Raw genomic sequence first — 9898 nt, 5'->3', positions numbered from 1 at the left:
ACGGAACAACCGTGTTTCTTCAGGAAAGGCAGCAGACGTTTATTCAAACACTCTTTCACGTAAATTTTTTGGTTGACAGTCCCGGAAGCTATGAAAATGCTGCTTTTCAAGCCACAGGTACAGATGGCTTGCCAAACCAGATATTTCTTTGCGAACTTTGACAGTTTCATGTGCTTGAAAACATCTGCTACCTTTCCCCTTCCTTTTGCCGTATAAAACTCCTGTCCCGGAAGCTGCTTGTAGTCGGCTTTGACGTAGGTTTCGTCGTCCATTACCACGCAGTCAAACTTCGTCAGCATCGTCGTGTACAGCCTCCGGGATCGCGCTTTGGCCGTCGTATTTTGTTTATCATCGCGATTTGGAGTCACTACCTTCTTGTAAGTCGATAGTCCGGTTCGTTTTTTGGCTTGATGCACGGTTGTAGACGATACACCCAGCTTATTTGCGGCATCTCGGAGAGAGAGGTTAGGGTTTCGCTTGAAACTACCGGCAACTCTCTTTGTCGTCTCAGCGGCTTCCGGTTTTCGATTTCCCCCCGATCCAGACTTCCTGGCTGTCGACAAACGTTCCCCAAACACTTTAATTACATTTGTAACGGTTGATTTGGCAACTTTTAGCGATTTTGCCAACTTTGCGTGCGAGTAGCTCGGATTTTCGCGATGCGCGAGCAAAATTTTGATACGCTGCTCTTCTTGCTTGGACGGCATTTTGACAACTGAAGAGTGAATTCCAAAATCAAAATAGGAGCAACATTCTACACACACACACACACACCTTCAAAATGAGGGGTGTTCAGGTTTTTTAAATGCAAAATTGAAAGAAATACGTCAAGTTAATACTGACCAAATTTTGACCGTATCACCCTTTACTCCGGTGCTGAAATCACCTCTTATTTCTCTTACCGGCAATAGGGGTAAAATGGCAAAATCCGATGATGATGGCAGAATGAAAGCGCTCGTGTTCGTTCACTTTGGGTGGAAATGGAAATTTTCACGCAAACACAGGATGCTGGCATCTCGGGCTGAAACGAAACGGGTGAAACAAAGTAGAATTCTATTATGTTTTTTTTTTTGCTTTCAATTGAAACTACTGTTTTTATGCCATTAACCACCTTTGCTTCATCGACCTTGGCAAAACTGCTGTTTAGTTGGAGTAGACGAGTTTCTCGGTGCAGGTGTGTGCGCTAGATTTTTATTTTTACTCTTGTGTGTTAAGAATGATTGAATGCAAGAAAAGCACAATTAAACATGATTTAGGTTTCCTCGGAATACAGAAGCGTCAATGGTTTTCTTCGGCATGTGTTTTAAGAACACGATTTTTTCATACAATTTGTTTTACCACTTCGCATTTTCACGGACCGACATCTGCCGATCTACTTAATTTAGTTTAGGGAAATTCTGCTATGTTCGGATAATTTAACGATTTTAAGAAAATTTTATCCTGCGAGATTCAGGAAAGTCTGTAGATTTTTGAAAAATTGTTCAAAATTCAAGGAAAGCTGCAATCTCCAGAATTATTGTGCCAATAATTCCTTTGAAAAATCTGTGAGTTTCCTACAGTGCAGTGCACAACAAGGCTCTAGAAGCTATAATGAAATATTGCAAAATTCAATGAATATTCTGCGAACTTCAAAAAATTTCAGATTACTTTTGGAAAAAAAAATCTACAAACTCCAAGGAAATTCTAAGCCTTCAGGAAAATTTTGTATTTTTTTTCTTTGATTTGTTTTCCGTGCTGGGCACCAATGCTATCGACGCCAGGAAGGCAGCTCCCACACCTGGACCCTACCTATCGACCCATCAACTCATGAACCGGGGACCAACGGCTTTACTTCCCATCCGAAGGAAGGCGTGATCAGAGATGTTATGCCTCAGAACATCCCGGCGGCGCCGACTGGGATTGAACCCAGGCCTGCTGGAGTGAAAAATAATCACGCTTACCACTACACCACCGGCGCCGCTAGGAAAATTTTGTAAAATTAAGAATAATTCAGAGATCTACATGAAAATTCCGCGTTGATGTTGAATTTCAGAAAATTTCTGGTAACTTCAGGACAACTCAGCGAATTTCACGGAACTTCAGGAAGATTCCATAAACTTCAGAAAATTTGAATAAACTGCTGGAAAGTTTTGAAAAATACTAAAAACTTTTTAATTCGAATAAAATTCCGCCTGAAGCTCGGAAAATTCAGCATATTTTTGTAAAGTTCTACCAACTTCAAGAAAATTCTGAAAAGTTCAGGGAAAATCTGGGAACTTCACAGAAGTCTGTGAACTTCAAGGATGTCTGTAAACTTTGTACAATTTCAGAAAATTGTACTAAATTATACAAAGTCTGCGAGCTTCACGGAAACTTTTGAACCCGTGCGATGTCTGCGAATTTCTGGGAAATTCTGCGAATTTCAAAAGAATTTTGTCAATTTCAGGGAAGTCAGTGAGTTACAGGAAAATTGTGCGAACTTCAGAAAATTTCAACGAATGTCTGGAAAGATTTGAAAAGTTCTGAAAAATTTAAGAACTCCAGGGAAATTCTGTGAAATTCAGGAAAAATCTGCAAACTTCACGAAAATTCTGAAAATTTCCGGAAAAATCTGGAAACTTCAGGGATGTTTGTGAACTTCAAGTAAGCCTACGAACTAAAGCAACATGTTTCGTAATTCATGAAAATCTGCAAATTTCTGTAAAATTCTGTGAATTTCAAAAAATTCCGCCAATTTCAGTAAAAGTGACTAGCTTCATAAATATTCTGGGAACTTCAGTGAAGTCTGCGTCCACCAAGAAAATTCTACGAACTTAAGGAAATCTCTGCAAGCAACAGGGAAGTATGTGAGCTTAAAAAATCTTTTAAATAATACCGGATCAATCTGAGGTCTTGAAAAACAATACTGAGGGCTTCAGGGAGGCCTATTATCATCTTTTGGATTTTTAAAATAATTTCTGATCATCCTAGTATCATGGGTGAAAATCAGAGGGGCTTGATTTAAATTGTTGAACTGTTAAAGGTCTGGTAAAACTGAAAACATGAAATATGATGACCTTGACTAAGGCAAGTGAAGCCAGTGAGGCAAGCTTAACCTAAGAACTGAAAGGATGTTCTTCCTAGAATTTTAGAAAAAAAAAAAAATCCCAGAGCTCCAGGAAAATTCTTCTTAGAACTTTAGAGATGTTCTTCCCAGAATATCAAGGAATTTCTTCCTAAAACTTCAGGAGAGCTCTTCCTAATACTTCAAAGAAGTTCTTCCAAGAACTTTAGGGATGCTCTCCAGAAAAGTCCGTGTCAGAAATACAGAAAAGATCTTCACAGAACACCAGAGAAGTTTTATCCAGAACTTCAGAGATATTCTTGCCCCAAGGTAGAGGGAAGTTCTATCCGAAACTTGAGAGAAGTTTTTCCCAGAACTTCATACAAATTCTTCTCAGAACTTCGGAAATGCTCTGGAAAAGACACAGCTACAAAGCAAGACCATGCTGGAGGTGGTTGGGTTCGATTCCCGGTCCGAACCGAGGGGTGCGACTTTATCTACGATGCAGGAAAAAAAAATGTTTTTCTGTGGTTAGCTGAGTACACGCTGAGTAGATAGAAAGAAGATTGATGACTATTCTGAAGAGTTCCTGCAAAAATATGATGTTCGATGCAAGTTGATGCGAGAAATGAAAGAAGATTTTTCGAAGATTAATTCGCCTTTTTGATTTATGTTGAGCATCAAGAATTGAAATTTAGATAAGTCACCATCCTCGGTCCAGACTAGGAATGTGACGGCTTGAAAAATTTCTTGACTTCCCCGGCCAAGAGCTTTAGCCTGTACCATTTTTGCATTTGTTTAATTGTATGGCAGGTTTCCCAGACAATTATACAAATGCAAAAATGGTACAGGCTAAAGCTCTCAATTAACAACTGTGGAAGTGCATCTAGAACACTAATTTGAGAACATGCAATAAGCTAATATGCGATAAGCAATAAGCTTTAAATACAGAGAAGAAGAAGAATAAGAAGAAGAAAAAGAAGAAAATAAGAAGAAAGAAGTGCATCTAGAACACTATGTTGAGAGCACGCAATAAGCTAATATGAAATAAACAATAAGCTTTAAATTAGACGAAGTAGAAAAAAGAAGAAGAAGAGCAATAAGAAGAACAATAAAGAGCTCCAGGGAAGTTCTTTCCAGAACTTTAGAGTAAATTTTCTCAACAAACTTCAGGGAAGTTATTCCGTGAAATTTAGGTACGTTCTTTCCAAAAATATATCAAGGTTCTTCTAAGAACTTTTGGGAAGCTTTTTCCAGAGCTTAAGAAACATTCTTTCTATATCTCAGGGATATTCTTTCCAGAACTTTAGGGAGGCTCTACCCAGGCCTAGAGGGATGTTCTTGCTAGAACTACAGAAAAGTTTTTCTCAAAACTCCAGTAAAATCTTCCCAAATCTTCTCAAAAATTCCTGAAACTTCTTCCTATAACTTACTTACTAAATTTCTTACCTGAATTTAAGGGATGTTCTTGCTAGTAGTTTAGGGAAGTTCTTTCTAGAACCTCATAAAAGTGCTTCCTACAAGTTCAGGGAACTATTTCCCACAATTCCAGGGAAGTTCTTCTCAGAACTTGAGCAGAAGTTCTTCCCAAACTTCAGAAGACGGTCTTCCCAGAACTTCAGAAGAAGTTCTTCCTAGGATGCAGGATGCAGCAACTTTATTGCGACTAAAATAAGGGTTGATGCATATATTATGTCACGCTCTAAGATTTTTTGACAAGCAATGCATTAGGTATAGGAAAAACGTCACGATAGGGGCGGGGAGGGGGTAAATTTTTGCTCGATTTAGCGTGACATAATTAATGCATGGGCCCTAAGTCACATACAAGCTGCCAAAACCGTTTTGAACCAAGTGTGCTGGTAGGGAAACTTCTTCGCAAAAATTCAGGAAAGTTGCACACGAAACTTCAGAAAATTTCTTCCCAAAATTTTATATCTATTTAGCCCAGAACTTGAGGGAAGTTCATCCCAGAACATGAGGAAAGTTATTCCCAAAACTTGAGAGAATTTTGTCCCAGAACTTGAGGCGAGCTCTTCCCAGAACTTCAGGGAAGTTCATCTCAGAACTCGAAGGAACTTCTTCCCAATACTTCAGGAATAAACTTTTCTGCAGTTCTGGCACGTTCATCAAACTTCTGGCAAACTTCTTCCATGTACTTCCGAAAAGTTCTGCCCGTCCCTCCAGGGAAGTTCTTCCCAGAACTTAATGAAAGTTCCAATAATTTCCCAGTTTTTCCCAGAACTTGAGGGGAGTTCTTTCCAATGCTCAGGGATGAGCTTTTCTGAAGTTCTGGCAAGTGCATCCACGAACTCTAGAAAAGCTCTTCCATGAAGTTCCGAAAAAATTATCCCAGAACGCCAGGGAAGTTCTTCGCAGAACTTAATGGAAGTATCAATAATTTTATGAAAAAATCTAAAACTTCTTAAATCCCCGGAAATTGTACAGAAATCTCACAAGCTTCAGCAGGCACAAAGGCTTTAAAAGTGTTTCCCGAATTTCAGCAGAGCTCCCACAAATTCTGAAAACTTCCATTAAGTTCCCAGAACCTCAACGGGTTCGTCACAACTTATTATTAAATTCCTCAAAATTAATAGTAATTTGAGATTTTTTTTAACGAAATTCTGGAAAGTTTTGAAACACACAGAACATATTTGAGAAATCCAGAGAAATTCTGCAAGCCTTCTCAGATTTTTTTTTTAAGTTCTGGTGAAAAAGTGTATAGGCCATTTTTAAAATGTTACGCGACGAACAAGTGCACTGTACCAAACCACCGTCCTCTGTTCGAATGAAACCTCAGACCATTCAAATCGAAACATCGAAATCGCCTTTTCGAATGATAGCTGCAACCGGATGACGGTTGTTTTTAAAACAGGTGATTTTCCTCTCGAATACAGGATAAACATTGTTAAGAAAAGTGATAGGGCCTTTAGTTGGAATGCGTAATGCTCTCTGCAGCATCTTAAATTGAAATTAATTTGGTATTGGTTAAGCCCCTTAACGCAAATCATTCAAAACGATGATGTAAATAATTCTATCCAACATCATTTGTTGCTCTGAGCAGACTAACGAGGAGGAAGCATAGCCATCACTATCAGAGGTGGTATGAGCATTGGTAAAGCGTGGAAACCGTAAATTGTCTATTTCGTAGTGGAAAAAGTTTCCTCTACCAACCAACAAGGATTTTTTGTATCCATGACTGTTCATCGCTATTCAATATGGAAATGTAAACAATCGAATTAATAATCTAATCTAAAGCATTTGCAAGTCATCCTCTCGTAAAATTGTTGTCCTCTGAGTCCTGTATGTTTTACAGCCAATTTGCAAATAAACAACATCCTTTATTTGGAGGACAGTCATATGGATTCCCATCAGTTGATGACGAATTCAATCATATGGAAATCATCCGAAATTCGACAGCATATTGTTAAAGGGCTCGAGCAATACAATAATCAGTCGAAGTATTGCGGATGTTTTCGTTCAGTGTGTCACTCACACTATGCCGTGTTCGGTATATTGAGATCTTCACGTCCGGTTGTATACGCCTTTTTAATAGGAACGAAACGATCGATTCAACCTCTGGTGGTGAATAGGAGAACGTCAAAAAGAGTGTTGTGAGCAGAAATTTTCGCCTTGAGACATAGGAAGCGCAACACTTTTTTACTTTTCCTGATAAATAGATTCATCTGAGATGCTCTTAAACTTAATCAACAGTTGAAAAATTTAATTCTGTAACGTTTTTGCAAAGATCCTGCTGGTGTTCAGTAATATTTTTGTTGAGAAAAATGGAAAATTATAAAAGTGCCTAAGTGGTTATGATCTTCCAGATTTCTTGTGTGTGAATAGTTAGGGTACAAATCAGTTCAGATCTGTGGAAAATCGTACAATAAGACAATTACCGATGGAAATTGGCAAGATGTTGAATGAAAAATGCTTTAATTTGCGTTGTGAAAAATAGTTATTCTGATGTAAACAAACTGTTTGGTTGACGTTTCTTCTCAAACTCGCGTGGCGCACTCTACGTTGGTGGTGCATTAAAAAGGCGTATAGGAAAGAAATCTTGAAAAGCATTTATGATCCGAAAAAAAAAATTTGTCATTTTTTTTCAAAGCTGCTACGAGAGAAGAAACCTCAAAAAGTACCCGATAGACGTATAAATTTAAATTTATATTTATTTTTTAGTTTTCGTTTAGTTCTTTAGATTTAAACTTTTCTAACCTCGTATGCACAACCAAATTTATAGAAAATACTTTATTCGGTAAATAAAAGTGTTTTTAAAATATTCTCCCATACCTCGCCGTGAAAAATTATGATACCATCATCAGTTTTCTAGTTCTCCTAGTTGCCACAACGCGCTTTATGCTATCGTTAGATCGCCAATAGGAAGCGAAGCACTTTTTCAATTTTTCTGATAAATTGATTGATCTAAGATGCTCCAACACTTGGTCTACAGTTGAAAAATGCTGGTGTATGTTGGTGTTCAGGAATATTTTTGTTGTGAAAAATGGAAAATAGTAATAGTGCCTTAGTGGTTATGATCATCCGGATTTCCTGTGTGTCAATAATTTAGGTGCAAATCAGTTCAGATATGTGGAAAATCGTATAATTAGGCAATTACTGATGGAACTTGGGGAGATTTTCAATGAAAAATGCTGTAATTTGCGTTGTGAAAAACCCTTATTTTGATGTAAACAAACGGTTTAGTTGACGTTTCCTCTCGAACTCGCCTGGCGCACTCTACATTGGTGGTGCATTAAAAAGACCTATTGGTGCGATATGTGAGAGCGTTTTAGTGAAAAAACATAACAAATCGCTGTCAAACTCATTTTGACAGATCTAATTTCATACATTCACTAGGTAAGACAGAGGAAAATAATAAACAACTTTACATGGCGATGATCCCACTTGTGTGCGTGCGTTAAACGTCCTTAATCTATATTGCCAATTAAACATTTTGTCAAACTTCTGCATTCATTTTTCATCAAATGTCACTGCTGGGACTTCAAATGTTAAACTAAATGCATATATAGAGGTACCAGACATGTTTTGTAATGACAGGTACTCTATTTTGTAATCTGTGAAAGGGAAATCGCAAATCAAGTGTCATTAAAATATTTGGTTTTTTTGGCTCTCTGGGGACTGCTAGTAAAGTAGTAGTGTTTAAATTAAAATTCGACTAATTTCATCAGGTTGTCTTTTTTTTACCTGAATATGGACCGAATGCAAATTATTCCCACTCCTTGTAGGGAAACAGCGCCATATCTGTGGAAAATGGTCAGACAATATGATTAATTTAGAGAAAAAATAGCATTTGGCGTAAAATTATCAGATTTAATAGCATGCTGAGGCTGTCAGTTGCGTTGAATCATTTTCCCTGGAACAGCAATATAAACAGTGTGAATGGGCTGTAAACCTATGATAAACCATAAAAATGATGGTGATGCGTGTGCGCTTGTAACCAGTTTATAGCAAACTAATTTTGTTGCTGTCAGAATTTTAAGGTTTTTCGCTGTGAGACCCTTATTCTCGTAATCACTTCGAAATTTTAAGGGCACACATATCAGCTTCTACAAAACGTACCACAATGAAACTGTTACTCCACGTTTGCTGTACTGCAAAAGCAAGTTCAGGTGGAATGGGGTATTAATTTCCAAGATGTGTGTATTTAAAAATTCGAAGTGGAAGTGCATGTATAGCCTACGTGGTGGCCATTTGTGAACTCTACAAGAAATTACCTTAAGCAAGAAATCTCGCGTTACTTTTCAAATAGACCAATGTTTCATATCCGCCATTTTGAGGAAATTGAAGTTGAAGTACGACAGATAATCATTTAAACTGTTTAGAAACAATGCATTTTGTAATACTACTTTTACCGTAATCAGTGAATAATAACGTGAAATTCAGTAGAAACGGTTAAATCACATTTTTACTTTGAATTTCATACTACATTATAGAAAAAAACACATAGGACCTTTTGACTAGTCAAGTTGTACATCGGACATGTTACATCGGACGATTTTTCTCAATGACATAACCAATGAAACAGGACGTGATACGTGACGTACATGATACAAGATTCCCTTTCACAGATTTCAGAATGAAGTACCTAACCATAGATTGGTTTTCCATGCTCCGCCTTTAGAAAATGAGCACCAATCATGTTAGGCAGTCCGAATGTCCGAAGAAATAATCACGTACCCATCATTTCAAACTGTACATTGGATGGGTGCTTTTGTATCACATGACAGAAGAGCAATAGTTACTCACTCGATTTGTTTAAATTTGTTACTTAGGACTTTTGAAAAGTTACGCTTTTGGCAACGATCAATTCTTGCACTATTCCAGTATTTTGGGTATAGGAGTGGAGCTATACTTCATCACTTAGAGAAGTGAAAAAAATCCTTACTGCATTTGGAGACGTTGGTTCTTGTCTAAACAAGAGCACGTAGGCTTTCATAAAGCGGCCCAAATAATATCAAACGTTGTGCATCATAAAAGCGCACAATGAAAGGGCGTCCAAAAATCATCTTATGCATTTTGGTTCTTTTATAAGAGAAGGGCATATAGATCATCTACACCCAGTTCGTTTTAATAAAAAAAATGTTTTTTCAGGGTTAGTTACTTATTGAGTAACCATGAGTAACCACCATTACAGACATGCTTATATCTTAGCCATCCATTCATACAGCCAATCCGTGAAACTTCGTGAAATTTCGTGAAACTGGGTAGTTTTTTTCCTCATCGCAAAATATTTGACCCGTACTTTTTTACTTTGTCATTAGAGTGACCATTTCCATGCGAGGGTGGTCCAAAAACCATTTTTTCTCGATTTTTTTTTTTCAAGAATGACTTTTTTCGAAAATTCATAACTTTTGAAGC

This window comes from Ochlerotatus camptorhynchus, unplaced genomic scaffold, assembly GCF_037179485.1.
Source record: "Ochlerotatus camptorhynchus isolate MF236.1 unplaced genomic scaffold, CSIRO-AGI_Acam_v1.1 ptg000320l, whole genome shotgun sequence".
Taxonomy (NCBI): Eukaryota; Metazoa; Arthropoda; class Insecta; order Diptera; family Culicidae; genus Ochlerotatus; species Ochlerotatus camptorhynchus.
The sequence above is the reverse complement of the archived record's forward strand: the minus strand, read 5'-3'. Positions refer to the sequence as shown.